This window comes from Molothrus ater, chromosome 2, assembly GCF_012460135.2.
Source record: "Molothrus ater isolate BHLD 08-10-18 breed brown headed cowbird chromosome 2, BPBGC_Mater_1.1, whole genome shotgun sequence".
Lineage (NCBI taxonomy): Eukaryota > Metazoa > Chordata > Aves > Passeriformes > Icteridae > Molothrus > Molothrus ater.
In genome coordinates this window covers 115,622,130-115,646,629 of record NC_050479.2, presented here as the reverse complement: position 1 = coordinate 115,646,629, position 24,500 = coordinate 115,622,130, and the positions used below count along the sequence as shown (strand labels likewise).

At 51.2% G+C, this 24,500-nt stretch overlaps 1 protein-coding gene across 3 annotated transcripts in view; it reads right to left on the bottom strand.

Annotated features, from left to right (window-relative positions):
• Nucleotides 1–24,500, bottom strand: part of TIAM1 (TIAM Rac1 associated GEF 1) — a 151,930-nt gene that overhangs the window by 105,033 nt on the left and 22,397 nt on the right. The window contains exon 2 of one of the 3 annotated variants that reach the window (XM_036404191.2): nucleotides 7,931–7,990. The gene's annotated coding sequence lies outside the window, so the exon portion shown is untranslated. Of the gene's footprint in view, nucleotides 1–7,930; nucleotides 7,994–24,500 lie in introns of those variants that run through there. The other 2 variants (XM_036404187.1, XM_036404186.2) reach the window with 2 other exon arrangements.

The following is a 24,500-nucleotide window of genomic DNA, read 5'->3' as shown; positions in this document are numbered from 1 at the left end:
CGGCCCCACAGAGCTCCAGGAGCCTTTGGACACCGTTCCAGGATGCCCAGGGGGGGAGTGTTGGGGTGGATGTGCAGGGCCAGGAGTGGGACTGGATGGTCCTTGTGGGGCCCTTGAGGGAGGTTCTGGCTCCCCAAACATCGATCCCAGCACAGAGCCCAGAGGAGAAAGGCCCCACAGCACAGCCCTTCTCTGTGGTGGAAGGAAGGCAGACACAATCCAGGTCTGTACCCTGCAAAAGGTGTTTTTATCAACCCTAATTAACATCCTGGGCCTCTCACACCCTGGCACACCTGCTAATTAGCAGGCATGAGTTAATATCGTTTTAACAATGGATTGGCACTTGGGGCAGAAGGGGGGGAGTCGCTTCAGCCCAGTGACTCACCCTGAGCACAGAGCAAGGTGAGATACCAGGAGCAGCTGCTGGGCTCACACGGGGCTCTGCAGACCGTATCTCCTTAACTAAGGCTTACTTTACAAAGCCAGGGTGCTTCAAAAATTCATGATTCTATCTGTCTTATTTTTCACCTGCACACACAGGTGGCCTTGGAGGAGGTTCTGTCTCCACCACCCAGACAGGTGGAGCCACCCGGGTCCTTCTGCAAGACATGGTGGAGTTCCTGAGGTGATCATCAGCCCCTCTGGTCAAGCCTCTTCCAGGACATGACCTGGGGTCTGTCAGCCACTGACCATCCCTCAGGAACATCCCCAGGGAACACCAAGGAGCTGATGTCCAGGCCAGTTCTGGTGCCTCTCCAAACACCCCACAAGCACAGATGACGCTGGGCACACATCACTGAGACACTGGTGCCCTTTTCCAGGGAATCCTGGAAAAACTGCAGCCCTACACACATACCCTGGCCTCCAAAGCTCCCTGTGGATGATGCACTGGTTTCACCCTGGAATCCCACTCTTGGTGTGGCCTCACACACCTGGCAGGAGCAAAGGGTTGGGACAGCTTGGCTTGAGCCATCTTGTATTCAGTCATAAACTGAGGAACAAAGCTGACTTAGCTTGCATTGTTTTGGTTTTTTTTGAAACTTCAGCTTTCAAACTCTGTGAAGCAGCACCTCACAAGAGGGCACTGATGGAAAACCATCACACCACCATCAGAATTGTTCCTACCCCCTCAAATTGATGTTGAACACTGCCTGCCTTCACTTGGTCCAATAAAAACCTGCAAACCAACCCCTGGCAATTACAGAACATTAATGCCATGAAAAATTATACTGGGTTGAATGTATCCACACTCCCTGCTATCAGAAAGGTTTTCTCAGCCTCATGTTTCTATTTGGGATTAGGAAGGCAGTTGTGAAAGGCAGGTATTGTTCACTCACAAATGGTTCCCTTTCAGCCTGTACAGAAGTCAGGTAATGAATTACAGGAGGTTTTTTTTCTTCCCTTTGGAGAGGTCAGCAGATATATCAGCTCCTGGGAAAGCTGATCCCTGTTGTTTGGCTACAAGGGGAGCTGAAAAAGGCTCCTAATGAGCTCCAGGGAGTGGATGGTGGCAGCGAGCCAGCACCTCTGCCTGTGAAACCCAGACAAGTGACAAGAGGCAGGAGCCACCTCTGGCCCCAGCACAAGGAGAAATTCGAGGCTTTGGCTGGCAAATTTAAGGTTTTGGCCTTGCAGACACCCAAGGGACCCTCAAGGGCCATCCAGCCCTGCACAGACACCCCAACAATCCCACCCTGTGCATCCCTGAGAGAGAGTTATCCAAAGGTTGGGCAGAGCTGAACAGAACAGGGCCTGCTTCCTTTTTCCATGGGAATGCTCAAGGAGGAACATTTTACTCAAGACCTCTAATGCAAACACCTCCTCTCATAGATTTTTTTTAAACTAGGCAGTAGCTGCTGTCATTTCCATGCTGCATTCTGACACACTTGCACCACATCCCTGCCAATAGTTTGAATTTCATTGGAAAAAGCAGCTCTGAGCGAGAGTGACAAGCTGCACGCTGCTGACGAGGCTGTCAAGTGATGGATAATGGAGCTTTACTTGAGCTGTCAAAACTTTTCAGCACTAAAAATAGGTATCACAAGCTTCTGGACTCACTGCACTGAAGCATTAAACACACAGGATATTGACACCCTCAGAAGCGCCCAAAGCCACTCACAGCTGAGTAAAACCAGCCATGTGTGATGCACAGCAAAGGTCCCTGAGTTTTACTTATGTGGAGGAGAGGAAAACAACACAGCACAGGATGAAATCTCCTACCCAAGCTGGCCAAAGCAAAGCCAAGATGCTGCACGCACACCTTGGAACAGAACAGCTCAATGTGGGATCCAAACCTGGGCAAAGACAGAGAGAAAGAAAGGGAAAAGCTGGGAGAGAGTCTCTGGTGCCCTGTTACCCCAGCTCCTGGTCCAGGTCCCACAGAAAGGGAGGGCAGAGATCTTCCCATGGCAGCTCCTGCTTTCCTGCCCTACATCCCTCACCTGCCCCTGCCCAGCAAGAAAGGGCTCAGAGCTGTGAGGCTGGGAAGGATGGCAAAGCAGGGAAGAGCAGGGGGTTTTCCAGAGGGATGAGATTTCCATGGAAGGGGTGAGTCCTCCCCAAGCAGAGACCCAGCAATGGACACCAGCCCAGCAGCAGCTCAGCAAAGGGATCAGAGGTTTTGTGGGTAAGGTGGGATAGGAGGAGGGGGATAAAGAGGCACCATCTACAAACCAAATCCAGCTTTTTTAATTCCCTCTGAGGCGCTGGGATGACAAGCACAGGCAGGGCTGTCCCTACATAAGGCCAATATTTATGGCAGAAAGAAAATGAAGTGTCATAAGGAATTACTAATTAGATGTTATCACAACCCTGTGTATAACTGAAGCAGCACTCTGATGTGCTTTGTAAATAATCAGCAAATTAACTTTCACAATGCTCTGCAAGGCAAGCATTATCCCCATCTCCTGCACGGCCCCGATGGAATGAAAAAATTCAGTTTGGGCAGAATGTGGACAACTGCAGAGCTGGCCAAACACAGGCAGGGGACATCACAGAGGAAGGGAGAAAAGGAGGCTCAGGGGGGACCCTGTGGCTCTGCACAAGTCCCTGACAGGAGGGGACAGCCGGGGAAAACAGGAGCAGAGGGAACGGCCTCAGGCTGGGCCAGGCTGGACACCAGCAGGAATTTCCCCATGGAAAGGGTGGCCAGGCACTGGAGCTGCCCAGGGAGGATTGGAGAGCCCATCCTGGAGGTGTCCCAGGAATTCCTGGATGTAGCACTCAGTGCTCTGGGCTGGTGGGAATCAGGCACAGCTTGGACTCCATGGTCTGGGAGGGCTTTTCCAACCTAAATGATTCCATGATTTCTATGTGCTGGAGGCAGCAACTGAGAGAGGAAATGCTCTCCACTCCCAGCAGACCCAAAGGAAACAACTGTGAGCAGCTGCTCCTTCCCTGTCCATCCAATTCCACCTCCCAGCTGAGCAGGACGACTGCCACAAGTGTCCCTCCTCAAGAGGGAGGCTCCAAGGGAGCAGGCACCAGAGCAGCAGCAGCAGCAGAGCCGCCGCCCACACCTCCTCCAGGTGTCCCTGCCACCTTCCCCCACGCCGTGGGGCTGACTGGCACATCCACAGCCTGCAGTGGCCCCCTCAGCAGCTCCCTGCCAGGCGGTGGGAGCAGGGAAGTGAGGGGAGGGAGCCCAGGGAACAGGGCAGGAGCAGCCGGATGCGCGCTGAGAGCGAGGCAGGCTCGCGCCTATTTTAGATGTGCTGCACAAAAATAAAAGATGCTGCTTGACTGCACATGTTCTCGTTTTTAGAAAACAAGCTCCAATTTATTTCTTCTATTACAGCCAGATGGTTTAAAAAGAAAAAAAAAAAAAAAAAAAAACCAAAAAACCCAACCCAACAGATCTCCCGTCAATGTCACCTCGATGAAAAGAAGGCCTGACCTGGTTTCAACCTCCCCGGCGCAGAGCAGGGCACAGGGAGCACACACTGTTAACACCTCTCAGGGGGCCCTGGCCCTCTCACAGCTTGACCCAAAGCCCTCTGGGGTGAGCAGAGATCTGCCCTCAGGTGCTGCCCAGCACTGCCTGTCACAGCTGACTCAGGGCTGTAACCATCACAGCTGGCACAACTGGACTGACCACATGTCTCTGGCTGTGTCTCGGTGCCTTCCCTGCTCCTCCTTTCCTGATCACTTGGTCTAAGCTGCCTTGAGGGGTCTTTTTCCCTTTTAAAACTCCCATCAAGTTATTTAATTGAAAGAGCAACACAACTTTCCAGGAAAGCAAATGCTGATTTTCAACCCTCCCTATTTATCCTCCCCTCATTCAAAGCCATGCCACAACATCCCATATAATTCCATTTCCCTGTGTCTGTTTGCCAGTGCTGTGCTGCTCAGGAGGAACAAACCTTTCATTTCAAAGCACAATTTGTGCCCATCTGTGACCTCTGCCAAGCACCCACAGTGGTGGTGCCCTGCAAAGTCCCTGTTTCAGTGGGACACAGGGAATCACTAGCACAGCAGCTGGGATACACCAAGATCTCTGCCATGAAGACACTCCTGGCTAAAAGGGAGGTGGGACCAGGTTCTCAGGAGAGGTTGAGCTTGCTCCACCACTGGAAGCTTTTCAAGCCCTGGAGAAGAGCCTGGCCTGGTCCCAGAGCTGATGCTGCTTTGGGAGGACCCCACACATCCCTTCCCACCTGACTGACACGGCGACCCCAAGCTCAGGGGAGCTCCCCAGACAATTCCCAAATGCCCAGGACCACCCATGAGGCAGAGATCTCGACCAGGGAACACCTTTAAACAATGACTGTTCTCCATGGCCAGCAGGGCAAGGAGAGGAGAGGCAGAACAAGGGCAAAAGAAAAGCATGGAGCAACTGGAGGCATCTTCTCTGAACTGCAGCCAGAAGTCCTTGGCTGTCTTTTGGTACCAGCACATTGAAAACACAATAAAGAGCCTCTTAAACCTTGTTTCCAAACTGCTTTTTGGACCAACCCTGACAGACAGCAGCTTGGGTTACATGTTCACCTCTGGAAGGGCTGCTCTAGGGTCCCACCTGAGCCTCCAGCTTCCAGTGCCACTGCTGTGTGACCTTGCCCTCTCACTTGTACAAAAGTGAGGCTGAAGGCTCAGAGAGCCATCCCTGCTCTGAGAGATCCCCAAGACTCAGAGTTCATGCACAGATTAACTTCTTAAGCAAGCTCAAGGGCAGAGACCTGCTCCCTGTTACTGGCAAAAGCCTTGCATTCTGAAAATCATAAGAGTTCCACAACTGCTGATTACTTTTCCTCATTTGTACTTTTTTTTTTTTAAAGTCCTGCCTGTTCCTCCTACTTCTTATGAGGCTTTTCAGTATTTGTCTGTTACTTGAGTGCTAAAGCCAGCTTTGGGATTAAGCACAACATTTGGGAGGGGGACTCCAATGCTGCCTGCTGTCACTATTCCAGCTCTAAGAAGCTCTGAGAGCTATCAGGGCACATCCTGCCCTGTGCAAGTCTGTGACCAAAGCTGTTTTCCCTTCCTTCTGTTTCCCCCCCACACACAGCCCTGATTAATGCACAGGGCATGGCATGGGTTGTGCTGAGAGGCACTGAAGCTGCAATAAACGGGCAGGGAGAACAAGAGCTCAGTGCAGAGGAACAGAGCAGCTCAGTTCCAGGGGCTGCACTGATTGCCCAAAAGCAGAAGTGTGCTGAGGCATGTCAAGAATGCTGGGCTGGGTCACTTGGAGAAATGGCTTTGATAAGGTGGCCCACTTCCCCCCGTGCAGCCAGGCTGGGGCACAGCAGGGAACTCCCAAACACAAACAACCCTGTTCCTCATTTTGGGGCTCTGCAGAACCAGAGGCCAGGCCAGCTCGCAGGGTGTGAGCATCCCTCCCCTCCCATCTCAGCAGCACCAGCTCAGAGCTCCCTGCAGAGACCCCTGGGGAAGCAGAAAAGCACAGGAAAGCTCAGGAGGTCTCCTGCACCTTCCCCAGCAGGGGATCCAGAGCCTCTCCAGGAGGAGCCTCCTCTTCCTTCCTGCCTGGTCCTTACAGCAGTGTCCCCTGGGACATCAGCTTGCAGGACACCAGTGGAGAAGCTCCAACAGCCACAGCAAAGCAGCACAGCCCCACAGAGGGCAAGGAAAGCTTGAACCAAGGGTGTCCATCTATTACTGCGCTGCTCTGATGACGCTGTTGGGACAGCAAGAGAGCCAAGCAGGCTCCAAGACACCTCCTTCCTCCCCAGAGCTCTCCAAAAATGACCACATCAGGGCTGCCACATCCTGCCTGCCCCTGCCAGAAACCTGGCTCCCAAAACACCAGGATTTTATTTTCTGACCATTCTGGCTCCCTGAGCTTGCTCACTGTGCACTGAGCAGAGCCCTGGTGCTGCTGCAAGGAGGGCAGAGGGAACACATGGCCCTGATCAAAAGGCCAGCTCAGGCTCAGAGCCACATCTCCACCACTGGCAGGGGAGCACAGGAGGGAATTGGGGCTGGAGTAGGGTGAACCAGGTGCACAACACACAGGTTACACTCTGCATCAGGACCTTGGGCTGATCCACAGCCACTGGCCCCTGCAGGGGCTTCAAGCTAGAAGGGCTCAAGACTTGCTCTTGCAAAACCCACACAAGCACAAAACCATCACAAATGCCAGAACTGAGAACAAAAAAGGGATTAATTTCTGTGCTAGCCATGGAAGAAGCACCAGGCTGCAGGGCAGCAGCCCCTGTGGCACAAGTCAGTATTTGATACAACAGAGAAGAGAGAAGGGAAGAGAAGTGGAAGCCTCTCCCATCTTTCTGTTATTTTGCCTTAAATGCACTGTAGTTATGTCCTCAATAAAAGCCTGTGCATATCTTTCCAACTTAAATGTGGATTGGAACCTCAGGATTACTGCCCTGGCAGAATTAACGTATTAGACATAAAAACCATAACATTTCATTATCCATTGTAAAGCACATGTGCTTTCCCCCTGGGGAGACTGGAAATATCACCCAGTTTCACTATCATTTCCTGTTAACTGGCTGCCCTGCCACATGTTCACACAGTGGCACGCTCACTTTGATGATATAGCAGTCCTCTGGTTTGTTCCCTCTTCCTTTATGATGCTGACATTTTTTTAAATCATGTTTTTCTCTTCCCTTTTTGTCTCTGTGAAGGCACTGCACTACAAAACCACTGGGCTGGAAAAAAAAAAAAAAAAAACCAAAAAAATCTTACCCTGGAACAAAAAACCAGCTCATATTTGTCTAGCTGGAAACACACCATAACCTGATGTCTGGAGCAAGGGTAGAAGGCAACACAGAGGCAAGAAAACCTCAAACACAACAGGGCAGGAAGACTCAGACTCATTTATGGGCACAGAGGGGTCTGTGGTCAACAGTGAGGCACTGAAGGACAGAATCTCTTCCCTCTGCTGCTGGAACTCCCTGTATCCTCCCTGTCAGTGCAGATTCAGAGATCTGCACACATGATCACAGATGTTGCCCGAGGGGTCAGAACCGAGGGGCAGCACACACAAGCCCCCAGGAGGAAGGGGCCAGCTGGCAGCAACTTGCAGTGACCACACAGAGGAAGTGTGGGCAGGAACAGGGGCCAGAGAGGAGCCTTTGGAAGCCTGGGTCACCCTGATATTGCAACTTCCAGGCTGCCTCAGGGAATCTTTTTGTTTAATCAGTTCTGCGTCTTTGCAAAGATTAGCGACCAACTGTCCCCGTTTAGGGCTGCCATGTTCTGCAAACATTCCTGGACTTGCTGGCTTGGATAAAACATGCAGCTGCTGACAGGGGCTCTCATGGAAACATCTCACTCTGCATCTCCAAGAAGCCTGAACGTTTTTATTCCCAAGAAACCTCTGTTTTTATTCCCAAGGGACCACTCATCCTGCTCTGCAGGCTGGGAGCTCTGCTCCAGGACAGGTGAGCAAAGCAGGAGCTGCAAACACACACACACCTTCTCCAAATCCACCCCAGCCCTTACTCACATGAGGCTGGCACAGCAGCAAACAGGACCAAAGGGAAACGTTGGCTGTCCCATGCAGCTCCTGGAATAAAAAAGAAGAAAATTAAAAGGTCAGCTTGAAGCACCCACATGCACAGAGATGTTCAGCTGTGACCCCCTGAAACCCACCTCAGCCAAACTGCAGCAGCCAGGCTTTTACCACTGACACCACCTCAACTTGTGGAGGGGGCAATTATTCAAATCCAAATTGCTCCTCACTGTTTCTATTTGCCAGAGCCACAAAAGCCATCTGAGGCAGTTTCCCTTTGCTCTGCAGTCAGTCAGCTCCAGACACTGAGGGCTGCAGGCAGCATTTCCTTGCTCTAAAGCATCTCTTTGCACAGGCCTTGGGTTCAGCTAGCCGTACCCCTGCCCCTGAGCTGGAGTTTTACACAAAGCTTGCCTCCCAGTTCAATGCTCTCAGCAAAATTATGCTCAGGGTTAGTGTGGATCTCACAGAACAGCAACCTGGCAGCACTGGCAGAGGTCTCAGGTAGCAAAACAGAATGCATCTATAAAATAAATCCCTAGAATGCCTACACAAGCAGTGAAAGGTCACTTATCCCCAGCAAATATCACCCCCACGCTGCTCAGAGACTGGAAACATGAGTGCACTGACAGCTCCCACCCAGCAGAGATTTCCTCTGGCTCTTCCCCCTGCCCAGGATTTGTGGGAGGCAGAGCTTGCTGACAGCTCCTTATGGAAGATGTTTGTTCCCCCACACCAGGGCAGTGGGAAGAGCAGGGCATCCCTTGGCCAAGCCCCCACGAGCCACTGAGCAGCTCTGAGGGCTGGGCATGATGTAACAGCATCAGACACCTGCCAAAGGAATGAGCCAGCTCCAGCATGCCCCGCTCCAAACCTGCACAGCAATTCCCATTCCAGAGCAGGAACTTGTACTGGGGCTTAACACCCTCCCCAACACATCCCTCTGCACGAGGAAAATCTGTGCCCGGGGCTCCAGGAACACACCTTGTACTCCTTGTGAGCAGATGTCAGCCTCCAAAGCTGGGGAAAACCACTTTGCTCTTGGGATCAGGGAATTGAAAATGCAAGAACTTGGAATGTCCCGATGGGTTTGGTAACTTGAACCCCGGGAGGAAACACCTGCTCTGTTTTATCCATCCCTAATTCCATGGGAATGGCCTTTTGCTCGTGGACAATCCAGCAGCCAGAGGGCTGGGAAAGAGAGGAGGGAGCTGCCAGGAGCCAGCAGCCCAATCCCACACGAACACCTCCAAAATCCACCAAAGCCAACAAGAGTTCCTCCACCCAAACCCCTGCAGGGACACCCACGCACCCCAGCAGGGATTTGGGGCCACAGCTCCACTTCCCCTCTGCCAGCAAACAGCACAATTTCCCAGGTTTTTATGGAAAATTAAATTTTCTGGGCTCTCACAGGGAAGAAGAGGCAGAGCCAGAAAAAAGGGGATTTTCATCAAAAACTCAACATCAGCTGGATGTGGTCATTATCCCAGAGATCTGCTTGGTGGAGTCCCACTGGATGAAGCCCTGGATGGAAGAAGGACCCACGGAAGCTGGTTAATACTCAGTGACCACCTCCAGGTAAGAACTCCAGGAGACCTGTGTGGATGAACAAGGAGCTCCTGGACAAAGTCAGACACAAAAAGGAGGCTTGGAGAGGGTGAAAGCAGAGACAGGCAGGCTGGGAAAGGGACTGTCCCAGCAGCCAGGTGAGGCAGGGCTCGGTGCAGGTGTGTGGAAGGTGTTCCTGGGGCAGAGGGTTGGAATGGGATGGCATTTAGGGTGTCCAAAAAGCCTTGTGGAGCCAGAGGGACAGTAGGGAGCTCAGGACAGGCAGCAGCAGATTAGCAACAACTTCTGGGAAGTTTTACCCTGGGAAGGACATGGAGATCAGCCTGGAAGCCTCAATTCCTGCTGGGCTGAGTGCTCAGCATGGGCAGAGCTGCTGCTGAGCCACCATTAAATCTGAGCTGATATCCAGGGCTGGGCCAGGCAATTCCCCTCCCCAGCACACCTGGAGGGGTGTGGAGAGCCCTGAGGAGAGGCTGGGCTGGGGATGCAGCAGCTGCACCACAGAGACTCCATCACCACCAGCCTGTGCTCAGCACAGACAGGTCTGCCAGGACCTGTGCACCCAACACAGGTGGCTGCCCAAAAAATCCTCCTCCAGCCCCAAAAACCCCTTCTCCCAGCCCAAAACCCCCTCCTCCCAGCCCCTGTCCCATCAGAAATCCTGCCCCGAGCAGCTGCCTGGGACATGAGGCACTCCCCTCCCTTGAGGAGCACAAGGATGGACACAGGGCTCAGCAATCAGCCCTGCTCTGGCTGTAATTAACACTGTAATTAATGCTGCATCAGAGCCCTCTCAGGGAAAGAGACCAAGGCCACATTAGGCAGACCAGCTCAGCTCTGACAGCTCCTAAGCTTAGCTTAAAGCTGGATTTCAATGATATGTGTGGATGTGCAGAGGTTTTAATGCATTTCTTGAAAGGTGAGCAGAAAAACAAACGACAGTGTTGCTAAAACCTCTCGATTTTCCCATATAAACTAACAGAAGTTCAGCTAGAAGACCTACAAAGTGTTTTTATTTATTGTTAGTAAAAGCTGTGATACCCAACTACCCTCAGGCCAGAGCAGTGATGTTTTGTCCCCCCAGGAGCTCCAGCCTTCTCAGGGATCTGTTCTGTCTTACCTACAAAAGCCTTTTCTTCCCTCTTGCTGCTCTGGAGGCTCGCAGGGAAACCCAGCATCCCCAACAAGAGCTGCAGATCCCCAGTTCTCTCCCTGATCTAAGCACGGCTCCAACTGCTGGGTGTCTCCAGCCAGCCCTGATCCTGGAAAACATGTAACTCCTACTCAGCAATCCTATTACATGTGCAGCAGCATTTGTACAGCAGAGATTTAGCTCTCAGCTCTCTATTGCTTTATCTCTTTCTGGCTTTGCCAGGGCAGAAATCATCCCAGGCTACAAGGGGGTGATATCCAGATGCTTCTCATGTTTTTTGCTGCAAATCTGGGGGGAAAAAAGCTCATGGAGCTGCTGTGCACCCTCCCAGGAGTGGGGGAGCCCTGTCACACTCCTGAGGACCGTGGTGGCTGCAGAGGTGACATCTGACAAAGAGAGATGGCAAAACAAATCGAAATCAGCAATCAGATCCCAAACTGATCCCCAAATCCACGTGCCCCTGGATTCCTCTCCCTGCTTTTGTCAGCAAACTGAGCCCTGCCCGTGCCTCACCACACACCCACCTGTTGCATCAAGCGCTGAAATGAATGAGAGCTGAGCCACAGGAGCCCTGTTCCCACAGGGCAGGTGTGCAGCTCCTGAATCACCATCTCCTCCATCAGCACCGACACCCAGCTCCGAGGCTGCTTTCCCAAAATCCACCTGCCAGCTCCCTGTGCCCTTGCCCAACACCTCCTCACCTCACATCACACCCCCAGCACCTTCTGCCAGCTCATGCTTTGCTCACTGCCAGCCAGCCCCAGCGCCCCTGGCCTGGCCAGCGGGACACTGCTGTCTCTGGGAGAGCATCAGCCCAGCTCCTGGCTCCTGCTGAAAGGCTGCCAGGGCAGCAGAAGCGTTTCCAGGGCTTTGGGCTCATCCTGCAGCAGCTCCACCCAAGGAGCTCTGACTGGGATGGACGTGGAGGGGCAAGGAAGGATTAACCCAAGTGGATGTGCAGATGTGCCAGTCAAAGCAGGCTGCCCAAACCCACAGCACCTCGGGTCTGGGGCATCAAAATGTAATGTAAAAGAAATAAAATCACCCTGCCACTCGAGGATGCACTTTTCCTTTCTTGCCTGGACAACATGCCAAGGGAAGCAGAGAGCAGGTCACAGGCAGCCCCACTAAAGAAACTCCCACAGGAGTTTCTCCTCTTGTCCCTCTAAGGCCAATTCCTGCTCTGGGTTCCAAACAAGGTTTCCTGCTTTCCTCCCCACAAGGAGCCATTCCCAGGAACTCTCACAGTTTTACCCTACAGGGAAACAAAACCCTACAACATTGCTGGGAACAATCCCAGCTCTTTCCTCTGGAAAACATCCTCTCCCCCCCCTGCACCCTTGAACTCCTCTGGCTGGGCTGAGGTGGGGCTGCTGCACCCCTCACCCCTGCCCCACCACTTCCAGCAGCCCTTCCTCCTCCTCCTCCCTGTTCCTTCTGTCCTTTCCCAGCAGCCAACAAGCCCAGCCTTTGTCCTCCCTGCGGGCACCTCTGATCCCTGTGCCCTCTCCCCAGCCTGCTGCCTCCAAGCACTGCAGAGTTTAGGAACAGAGTTCCCCGTTTATAAAGCAGCCCCTGAGAGTGTGCTGGGTGGTTTTGTTTCACACAGGGCTCACACCTGGCTGCAGACACCCCTGACTGTGACACACTCCTCACCTGTCACCCAGCTCACAGAGAACCTGGATCAGGGGCTCTGCAGCGAGCCCAGGGAGCAGCAAAGCCTTGCAGCACGGTCTCCTGCCCTGAATTTGCTTCCACGGGTGCCTCTGCAAGAGCCCCTCTGCAGGAGGTGCACATCAAACACATCAAAGAGGGAAACCTGCCCTCTGCCTCCAGTCAGCCTCTCTGATGTGCTGCTCCCCTCCCATCACTGCTCCTCTTGCCCCTGGTCCTGCCCACGGCTCTGGCCTTCCATCACACCATCAGCTCCACCAGCAGGGATATTCCATCAGTGCCTGCCCCTCTCCTCTCCTCCCTGAGAGCCCATCCTTGCCCTGCTCTGGGAACGGCACAGCAGCACGCAGGAAGGTGCCAATCTGCACCAGATCTCTGTTTACACACACACACACAAGAACGCTGCTGAGTGCTTTTTGAGAGGGAGGTGGGACCAGAGAGCTCCTCTAACCTACACAATCCTACCATTCTGTCAGCTTCCCGTAAACACAACAATCCAGGCTGGAGCTGCTCACTTGGCAGCACAGCAGAGAGGTCTGGCAGCTGCTCCCTGTCCCCTCTGCCGCGGCATTTCCCTCCTCAGAGCCATCACAACTCAGACAGGACCTCAAAGGTCTCTCTCCAGTGCTCCCCCTCTGCAACCTTCCTGTAGGGAGGGAGACAATTGCACCTGCTGGAGGCTCAGGAGCATCACCACAGTGTAACATGCAATTCTTGCAGCACCTGCAGGAGTGGGATGGAGAAAGCACCAGTGCAAGCCCCCACTGCTCAAAAAACACTTCATGCTTTTCCCTTTGCCTCCTTTGCTTTCTGGCAGGGGAGGGAGGGCTGATTTCTGCAGGCAGGCTGTTTCTGCTGAACCTTTTATTTTATTTTGATTTTATTAAGCCTGTTCCCAGCCCAAGGGCGCCTTTGCCTCCCCAGTGGCATTCTCCAGAGGAGCAATCCTGCCCTGGAAAGTGAGGAGCTCTCAGCTCCCAGCAGCAGGAGAGAGATGATGCTCAGTTTGACAATGAGGCTGTCAGTGGGCTCTGAAATGTCACTCCCACACCTCACAGATGCACTTGGCTCATCCCTTGTTTCACAGCAATGTACTGGAGCTCCTTTTGTAACTGAGACAAAATGTTTCACCAGACTGGAGCTTTAATTTGGGAAAAAAACCCCTCTCCTTCCCTTTGCATTGAAAGGCATTTTAATTAATTGTCTTGAACATATTTAAACTGTTCCATGCTTTGTAAAGACATTTTTCCAGGGACAAACCATGTCCTTAGGTAAAACCCATATGGCACCAGGCTGAACTTTAAAAGCCCCAAAATGACACCAAAAAAAATGAACTGATATTTCAAGCAGGTGGATCTTCCACCTCTCATCATCATCCCTGTCCCTGACTTTGCCAGAACTTCTATCTGTGAATAACTGTGGAAGGATAACCAGGACAAGTGTTTGTATCATGGCAGCTTGTTTTGAAACAAGCATGTGAGATAAGTCACAACTGGAATGACAGGAAAAAACCCCAAGCGAGACGAGACACCCAAAACCCGTGGGAGAGAGAGAACACAAGTTCCACAGAGCTCTGGGATCTCATCTTGCAGAGAGCCCATCACTTCAGCACCAAAAATAACCCATTGGATGAGCTTTCCTTTTTAGCATCCATTCTCAATCCATGTAAAAATTGTCCCAAAAAGCCTCGAGCACCAACCACTGCCATCTTCACATCCTCTCCATCCCTCCACATTTCTTGCTCCTCTCTGGCCAAATGCAGATGGAAAAGGAGGGAACCCAACTACAAAGCAGCCCAACTTCACTCTATCCTGAATCCTGGACAGATGACAACGTGGATGCAGAAAGCCAAACTCATCCCTGAGTTAAAACTGCCCCCAGAAACAAAGCTTCCCTTTTCACCCTGTGGCAGCTCCAGCTGCCCTCCTTGCCAGTCCCTGGAACTTGGGCATTTTCCAAGGGCCCAGATCCATACACCCGTGAGCTGCTCTCCAACTCCACCAGCTAAACACACCAGATTTGCCTCCTGGGGCTGCAACAACACTGTTTGCTCTTCTGTTCCATCACACAGAGTTAGAAAGGGAACTCAGGTTGGTTATTCCTCTTAAAACCAAGGCAATGGCCACTTCATCGCTGGCAATAAAACCAGCCTGTCCTGAGAGCTCATCACAGCTCTGTAAACTGCCCTCCTGCTTCCACAGGAGGCTGAATTTGCTTGTTGGAGAAAACTGTGCACAAATATTCCCAGTATGTGAGTCTGAAGCAGCCCGTGGATTGGCTGGAGAAAGGGAGACAAGCACACCCCACACCAAATCCTGGGCACACTTGTTCTCCCCCATTACACAAACACTTGGCAGGCTTCCACTGTCGGATTCATGCACTAAAATTAGCTCTCACAATTGCAATCAATTGCAACAATCAAGCCTAAGTAATTCCAGGGAAAGGAAATGAACAAAAAATAAAGAGGTGGGCATGGTAAGCAATGCCAGAGCCCTGCAGTGGCTCCTCCATGGGTCCATCCCAGCAGTTTTCCTGCCTGTTGTTAGCAGGGCTGCAAATAGAGCCCTTTTCCCCTGCTGTGTGATGTACCCAGCACACACAGCCATGGGACAGTGCCAGAGCACAGCTCTGGGCAGGTTTTGGGGTTTATTCCCACCCCTTGAGACAACAACTGGTGAAACTTGTAAGAAGGGTTGCATTGTTTGGAAGGGAAGGCAGAAAACGTATATAAAGTCCTGGCAGGCAGGAAAATGCTGGAGAACACAGAATGTGCTCCAGAGAACACCAGGAATCACAAGCCCCCCCTGGGTAGTGAGTGTGAATATCACAGCTGATGGTCCCTCCTCTCCCCCACACAATAAACAGCTGTGCCCCCACCCTCAGCTGGGCTCTGCTCTGCCTCCTTACACCAGCAGTCCACACAGCTTCTCCACCCTGCATGGCCTCACTCATGAAAGCTCAATCCCCTGCTCCCATCCCTCCTGGGCTTTGGGCTGCATCTCTGCTCCGAGCACTGCCCTGTAGGGGAGCAGGGACAGATACACAAGCAGATGGGGTCAGAGACACATTTCAGTGTGGCAGGGGTGCCAGGAGCTGGCATGGTGCAGCCTGACCCCACCAGCAAAGGCCCTGGGACCCTAGAAATGTCTCCTTTCCTCAGTTCCCAGCAGCAGGTGCTCCTCTGACCCACAGCTATCCATCCCACCACAGACAAAAACCAAGCACAGCCTCATCACCCTTCCTATCACCTAAAAGCTATTGGAAACCCAAGCACACTGAGAACATTTGGGATTATTTCATATTTTATAAGACAGTATTTACACTTCCGGGGCAAATGATAATAGATATGCACAAAATGTAGGAGTGAAACCAAGTTATCTAAAATTCCTCATTGTAAGTTTGCACCAAGAGCAAAAAAACATTTAGGGAAAGATTTTTTAAAAAAATATATATGAGCTACCTGGGATAGTTTTAAATATAGAAGGCTAGAGGAAAGATCTGGAGGAAGATGAAGCTGATAATCAGGAATGGAACAACACACCAGGCTGCAGAACACCCTCCAAAAGCAATGGAAAGGTAGTCTTGGCAAAAAAGCTTTGCTCCAGCAGAAGATGAGGGTGCAAATAAGTAAATAACTATTTAGTGTAATGCAACAGAGGAGCACTGAACAACTCTCTGTAAATCTCACAGAATGCAGGAACATCCCAAGCACAGAGATGGAGAGACAGGGAACAGAAAAACAGCCACACTCAGAAGAATCTTAACATATTTCCCGTGCTGCCTATCACAAAAACAAACAGCAGCATGGGCTGCCAGGGAGGAGAGCCCTGCTCCAGGAATCCAGCAGGAATTCCAGCCCTGGCACAGCCAGGCTGGCCCCAGTGTGCCCAGGCAGGGGACAGCTCAGGGGACAGGCACAAACACTCTCACACATGTGCATACACACACAGGAGGGACACCTGGGAAAAGCAAAGGCACAGAGTCCCCTCTGTCTGTCCCAGCCAGCCCCAGTGACACAGCTGTGGCCCCTGGGAGCCCCAGAGCCCCATCCTGAGCCCCAGAACAGCTGTTTCTGGGCAAACTCCCAGGGATGAGCACCATCCTCCAGGCAGGGTCCTTGTGCCATGGAGAGGAGGGATGGTGACCAAGCAGGGGAACGTGAGAAACCAAACAAAATGCCAGCCTGGGGAGGAAAAGGTGCTCATGGCTCCCAGCTGAAACCAGCCTGGCTGCATGGGGCCACCAGAGCCCTGAGCAGCCTCTCAGACACAGAGGACAACACACCACCCCATTCCATTTTTGCACAAACACTGAAGAGACTCATACAATAATCTCACTTAGGCTTCTAAATAACTCAGTTTTGAAAAATGGGGTTTAAACGCCACTGAAACCTAAGACCATAAAGAGAAAAACATATGTGCACATGGACTTAAGAAAGCAAACAGCTTTTCAAAAGAGAACCCCTCTGACACACTCCTGAAGAAAGTGGTTTTTATTTAAACCATCATCAGCTGAAGGGCAAGAGAAGGACTCCAGCACATGTCAGCAAGAACTCCCACTCCACACAGGCAAAAACACTGGCACAAAAGTGAATTAATTGCTTTCTAAGCTGCTAAGATGCCATTAAAAGTTACTATCTATATATATATTTATGTGTCCATGTGATACTTGTACAGGAACACATCCACTTATCACAATTTAGGGCTTTTTTAAAAGAACTTCAGGGGAGAATCTGGTCATAGGACAGCATCCTTGTATAGAAAGGACTAAAGAGGAAGAGATGCTGAAATCCCCAGAGTCAGGAGAGCCAGCTTTACTGACAGAGACCCTTGAAGGTCTCTTCCAACCTGGATCATTCTGTGGTTCCCTTCTCCACCTGCCATTAGAGGAAACACAGGGTAATAAATGTTGGGAAGGAATGACTGAGGATGCTCAGAAGTGGCGAGAAATCTCCTGGAGCTCATGGGGAGGGCACAGAATTGACAGGGAAGAAGGATGGAAGGGACCAGGGGGTCTGAGATATTTTGGGTGAGGCACACACATGGGCTCCCCCCATGCCCTGAGCAGCCTCTGAGTTTAAAGGTGCTTTAATCTGCCCCAGATCCCACAGAAACAACTCCTCCCCGAGCTGCACAGCTCCTAAATGCACCTGGCTCTTTGCTTTGTGGCTTTTATTGCCATCTCTTAGTTTTATTGCCATTTCTCAGGGCAAAGCTTGGCTCTGCCAGCACAGCCCCACAGCCCAGCTCACCCAGTGCTCCCTGCAGCAATGCCCCCTGCCCAAATCCCAAATCCTGACCTCCCAACTCCAGAGGGCAAGAAACAAACCCTGTTCTGTGCAACAAGGCATTGCTCAGGGGGAAAATTCCTCTTTGTTTTTTTTTTTTTCCTTTCTACATCCTTTACAAGTCTGGGAAAATCGGGATTGTTCAGCCTGCAGAAGAGAAGGCTTTGGGGTGACCTCATTGCAGCCCTCCAGGACCTGAAGGGGCTGCAGGAAAAGATGGAATCTGGTGTGGTCAAGCTCCAGGCATCCAGACAGGAGCTCTGCCTCACACCTGGGGTTTTCTGGGTTTTTTTTTTTTGTTGTTTTAGCTGCTACTGGGTCCACGTGCCAAACTTTAAGCATGTGAGCCTTGAATCCTCATGACTAAAGAGGCAGAGAAAAGGGGGGGATGTGTTTGGTGGGACACACACATGATGCCACAGCAGACACCCACACCTTTAAACCACCAGCACCCAAGAGCAAAGACAGCACAGGAGTTTTGTAGAGAAGTAGGAAAAATCCAGGCTTTGCTTTCTTGAAAACACCTCAGTCACTGAATAGAGAAAGAAATACAACAGAAGGATGGAGTGATGCTCTGACACACCATTTGTACTCACCCTGGCAAGATCTTTAGTTCTGCACAGCAGCTCCAGAGCTGGACAGGGCTGCCTGCAGAGACCCTGCAAGGCAGAGGGGCTGAGCTTCCCTCGGGGCAGCCCCATTGACAGCAGATTTGGCTCTCAGGGCTCCTCAGAAGGGTGTGGAGGGCAGCCCTCATTTAAAATGAGGCATTCCCAGCAAGGAAGGTAAATATTTTCATTACACAGTTGTTGAACACAATTCTCTCTCCCTAATCATGGTAGAAGAAGCGATTAAAAAAAAAAAAAGGATGAACAATATCTCAACAACTGATTAATTTTTTTAGAATACAACTGGATTTATTCTGGAAAAATATAAAAGCAAAAAAGCCTAAAGCAGAGTGTATCCTCCTCACTGCCCGACCTCAGCTCCTGCAGGAGCTCAGACGGGAGAGCCCAGCCTGGAGCCCCGAGCACAGGAGCTGCCCAAAGCTTTGGGCATGAGCAGACAGCCCCATTCTGCCCAGGAAAGCTGGGAATGCTGGGGCTCCATTCTGCCCAGGAAAGCTGGGAATGCTGGGGCTCCATTCTGGCCAGGAAAGCTGGGAATGCTGGCCCCAGCCTGGCCAGGAAAGCTGGGAATGCTGGCCCCAGCTTGGCCAGGGAATGCTGACCCCCTTCTGCTCAGGAAAGCTGGGAATGCTGGCCCCAGCCTGGCCCAGCTGCTTCCCTGCCTTCTGCCACTCAGCATTCAGCCACTGCTGGGGGTTCTGAGCAGGGCAGCATCCAGAAACCACAAACAAATCCAAAGAATATCCGTCCCACAAATCCCTCACACCAAACATAAACAGGAACAAGTCCAGGAGGAACCTTTAGAGAGGTCAGAGACCCCAGGAAGAGAAGGGAAGCACAATTTGGGAAAAACCCCACCACAGCAAAAAGTTAAACACTTGTTTTACCCAGAAATCCCATAACTGCCAGGGGTTTCCACATTTCCTAAGAAACGAGCATGGCCAAAGTGCTAGAAATGTTTTAGGAAACTTTCTGGCTGGACTCTGGGTTCTGCTGAGACAGGAGGTCGTGACAGACTCCAGCCCAGAGCAGGAGATTGCAGGCACCAATGGATTTGTTTGTGGCTGCAAAAGCTCAAAAGCACAAAACCATCACCTCAGCTCCCGTGCTGGAAGCCCAGGCAGCATCATCTGGGAGCTGGGAAAACAACAAAATTAAAGACAAAAGCCTTATAAACGCCATTGCTCTGGAAAATTAGAAATCTTAACAGGAAGATAAACATAAGGTTTGTTGTAGCTGCTGATGACTTTCAGCATGTCAGGGGTTCCGTGGCTTCTCCATTATTATGGCAATCTTGCCTGAAGTGCAGGAGTTAAAAATGCAGAACATCCTGACTTCCCCAGATAACTCTGCAAACAGGGAGTGACAGGGATGCACTCCCAGCATGAGTAACCCCATCAGCACTTCCACTCTGCAGGCACTTGCAGATGCTTTGCCAGGATGGATTTACACTCCCAGGTCCAGCTCTGAAAGCCTGGCAGGCTGAGGAGCTGGGAATCTTGCTTGGAAAACTCCTGAGCATCCCCCAGAGGGGTCCTTTTCTCTGCATCCTGGCACACAGAGGAGGAGGAGGCAGCAGGGAAGGCTCTGCTGGGCTACCAAGCCCTGTGTGAGCGTGGCCAGCAGCTGCACAGGCCCAGGGAGCCCCCAAATGCTCAGCAAAAACAACATTTTTGTGGCCTCTCCACGGATAATTAGCAACAGAGCCCAAAATGTCAAAACCTGACTCTTAATTACCGACGTCGGCGCTTAATGACTCCAATTACAATTTCCACTGATTTCTGAAAATTGGATTCTCCACTACAGTTGCAGTGTTTAAATGAGTTCCTTACCTTGTTCAGGGTAATTATACTCTGACAAACTAATTTAAAATACAGTAGAGATTTCTAAAACACTGCTTAAAAAAGGTGGGGATTTAAGAACAAAACATTGCTTAAGGCTCCCCCTTCCCACACTGTTTATCACGTCCCTTTCAGGGCCCAGGAATGCAGAGGGTTAAAAGATGAGAGGTTCAAAGGGCAGTATTTTGTCAAAATGCCACCAAAAGGATGTTTTACAGGTAGGAAACAGTTTCATTTCCGTGACAGAAACCCACTGTATCACAGAAAGGGAAACCCTCCTTTTATCCTAAATGCCCCAGAAGTTCCCAGAGGCGCAGAGGAGCCCAGCAAGGAGGAGAATCACGGGGAAGGGATAAATCCACGTCTGAGGCACAACCCAGAGCTCTGTCCCTGGCACCACAGCTGCCCTGGGTCAGCTGCACACACCTGGGATGCCAACCCTCTGCCGGGGAATTCTTCCCAAGCTCCTGCTCAGAATCTTCCTGTTCATAATTCTTCATGAAAGCAGAAGGAATGGGAAAGTGCAGGAGAGCCCATTTCAAGAAACTAAGCCACCAACAGATATCACATCAAAATGTGATATCTTAACAACACCATCACATTAAAATATCACAACAATATCACATTAAAATTGGTATTTGAGGGCTTGCAGGATACACAGAGCAGTGACTTCTCCAGAGCCTGCCTTTCCCATGCATTTTTCTCCTGGGAAAAAGGAAGGGAAAGGCACTAACATCCCCCAGTCCCTTTGCCAGCCTGCAGAGTCAGAGCTCCAGAGCTCAGAGCCTGGAGGAGCCACAGGAGCTGTGGCAAAGCCCAGGTGACACCACCATGACAGGGGTGAGCCCCAGCACCTGCACAAATTCCTCCTGATCCCTGCAGGACCAGCAAAAGCCAGCTGAGAGGAGGGTGCAAACAGAGTTTGCCCCTGTTTCACCATTTCTGAGGGATCACAGCTGCCCCAAAGAAGTGCTGGCACGTGCTATTTATCCTTTTGGAAAAATCCTTTTGCCCAGGATTTTTCTCCTGGGAAGCTGAGAAGCTTCAGTGAAAAAAGAAAACAATTTTCTCTCATTTGCTTTTCTTGTGTTTTGCTGGTTTGAAATGTGGTTGGAAACTGTTTATTTACAGGTGGTTATTTCACTGGGTTCTTGCTGTGAAGTATTCTGACTTATTGGCCAACTAGTGTTAAGTTGTGTCAGGGCTCTGGAAAGAGGCATAAGTTTTTTATTATTATCTTTTTAGCCTTTTATTATTATCTTTTTAGCCTTTTATTATTATCTTTTTAGCCTTTTAGCCTAAGTATCCTTTCTGTATTCTTTAGTATAGTTTAGTATAGCATTCTTTAATATAATACAGTACCATAAAATAATAAATCAGCCTTCTGAGAGCACGGAGTCATGGCACAGGGACAGAATACAGCCCTGGCACAGCTGCTCCTTGCAGTGACACCTTTTTATGCTGCTCCTTTCTGCTTTATTCTTGTTCCCCCTTTCAGAGCTATCCATTACTCAGCAGTGGTTGTAGGATTTTATGTTCACATGTGGTTTAAAGAGGTGGCTGTTTAATGTTCCCTATATGTAAATAACTGCATGCTGCTCCAGTCCCTGCTGAGCAAGTGAAGGAATGATTAGATTATCAATCTCCAGCACAGAAACATGTCAGGTTGGTTTTTATCTACAAACACATTAGAGCTTACACTGGGTTACATTTGCTATCTTCATTTTACCCACAAATTCCCATTGCTTTTAATGAGCATAGAAAGCAACCAGCAAGTTTTTTTTCCCCCATTTTTTTTGGCTTCTCACTCCAGGAGAGGCTGGAGCATGTCCAGGGCAGGGAATGGAGCTGGGAAGGGGCTGAGGGGGCTGGAAAGGGGCTCAGCCTGGAGAAAAGGAGGCTCAGGGGGGACCTTGTGGCTCTGCACAGCTCCTGACAGGAGGGGACAGCCAGGGGGAAACAGGGACAGGAGGAGAGGGAACGGCCTCAGGCTGGGCCAGGTTGGACATCAGGAGGAATTTCCTCATGGAAAAGGGTTTTAAACAGTGGCAGGGCACTGTCCAGGGAGCTCTGCAGTGCCCATCCTGGAGGTGCCCAAGGAATTGCTGGATGTGGCACTCAGAGCTCTGGGCTGGACACAAGGTGGGCGTCGGGCACAGCTGGGACTGGATGGACTCAGAGTCCTCTCCAGCCTCACTAATTCTGTGATTCCACCTGGGGAAAGGCCCCATGGGACAAAGTGGCAACTCCTGCCCCCTCCATGGTGGTGCCCCTCAGCAGCAGGAGTCCCTGCAGAGGCAGCCAGCTCCACCAAAACCAGCCAGGGAACTCCATGGAAGCACAGGATGGAAGCACAGGATGGAAGCACAGGATGGAAGGGACCTTGGAGCCCAGCAGCTGCAGCCCTGCCTGGGCAGGGACCCCTCTGAGCAGCCCAGCAGAGCCTGGCAGAGCCAGGAGGGCAGACACCTGCACTTCAAATGTCTCTGCTTCTCCTGGGGCTGTGGCACAGCCCCAGCCCTGCTGCTGCAAACCAAACCTCGTTTCTCAGTGTGATTTATCATCTGTTTCACATGGCTGACAGTTCTTATCTCCAATCAAAGCTGCCAGGCCAGGCACATGGAAACCCTTTCTGTTTTTCAGCACTGAATGCCACCAGGGGCCAGGAGCAGCATTAACATACCCACACTTCCAGCCTGTCCAGTATCAGGAACCAGCATGGAGAGAACCATCTTTGAACTCTCCCAGGTGGAGAAACACTCTTTAAATAAAGAGCAGATACACAAACCCTTGCTCAGCTGGTCTCCCTTCCTTGCTGAGCCACAGCAGACCACAGCAAACACCCCTGACACTCCCAGGCTGTGCAGAGCAAGGAAAACAAGGCAGAAAGCTCTCCCTGGATGCCAGGAAAACATCCCACAGCCACAGGTGTGAATGGGAGACCACAACCCACAAAGTGCCACCAGAAAGGTGCCAGGGCTCCCCCTGCAAGCACCTGCCTGGGTGCTGGGCGTACAAACCCATCCCTGGTGGCAAATAAAGGAGCAAACCCAGGGAAAGGCTCAGAGGGCAGAAATGAGGATGCTAATGAAGGAGGCAGGAGGAAGGGAAAAAACCTCCTCTGGCCTATGGAAGCAGGCAGCAGATAGCCTGAAACTGGGTATTAATTCAATTTATCCAAATGCAGTCCGAGCCATCAAGTTTGGGCAGAGCCTCTCTGTAGTGAGGAGTCATTGGAGTGACTGCAAGAGCTACAGGACCCAAAAGATCAGAATGAAGATGGAAGGAACCCCAAAGGTGCTCAGGGCTGCCTTGTCCCTCCCCATCCCACCCCTGATGAGGAATCCTTGCCCAAATCCAGGCCATTTCTGCACCCCATTTCTGCTGAGCCAAAGCTCTCCTGCAGCAGATGATGGATACTGCCCACCCCAGCAGCCTCTCCTGCCTGCATATTAATGATCTCTAATGACACCTAAAAGCCTCTGCAAAGTCTCACAGATGGATTTTACCACTTAGGCTGAAGCCATAAAGAGCCAAGAGTGGCAGAGTGTGTTTAATGACCAAAGCCAAGCAAGGAAAGCATTCATTAAGACATCATCTGACTCCTGTGGAAAGGGGCATTAAGATGATTTTTGTCCTGGACCAGTGGTGGGAGGTGAGGAAGGTGGTGAGTAATATCAGAGTGCAAGGCATCTTTAAAATATGCATTTAACAGGGGAATAAGTCTATCCAGTGGGAACAGGGGAGGGGAACCATGGTCAGGGGAGTGAAGGAGGAGAGCTGCCTGTGTGTGACATTGCCAGCTTTGGGCAGTGATGGGAGTTTAGTCCTCAGGAATATAAATCACCCTCAGCCAGGGCTCCTGGAATGCACTGCCCGCTGATCCTCACCTCTGAGAGCAGCACATGGCTGGGGACAGGGCTGAAATGGGGGTTAATCAAACAAAGAGGCAAACAGGCAAGAGACTGGAGGGACTGATTAGACAATGCAAGTAAATGACTTGGCAGAACAAGCCTGGCATCACATCCAGCAGATGCAGGGCTGCTCCTGTGACTGAAATTCTCACTGGATGCTCCTGCAGCAATGGGGAGTGCTGGGACATTCACTGGGGTAAATTAATGAACTGGGGTAAATGAAAGCACAGCCCAGACACCTCCTCTTGCACTCTGGGCAAGGGGAAAAAGCTGCCAGGGACCTCCTCACCCAGAAATCAAAGCATCACCAAGGACTCAGGAAAAGAATCACTTTGCCAATAAATAAACATAGGAAAATACAGTCCCCAAGCTCCTGTGGCACTGGAGGAACAGTGCCCCAACATTCCCACAGGTGACCAGCACCAGAAACTCAGGGTCCTTCCCCACTCCTGTTCCACAGCCAGACTCCCCATTTTCCACACATTTTCCACGCTCCT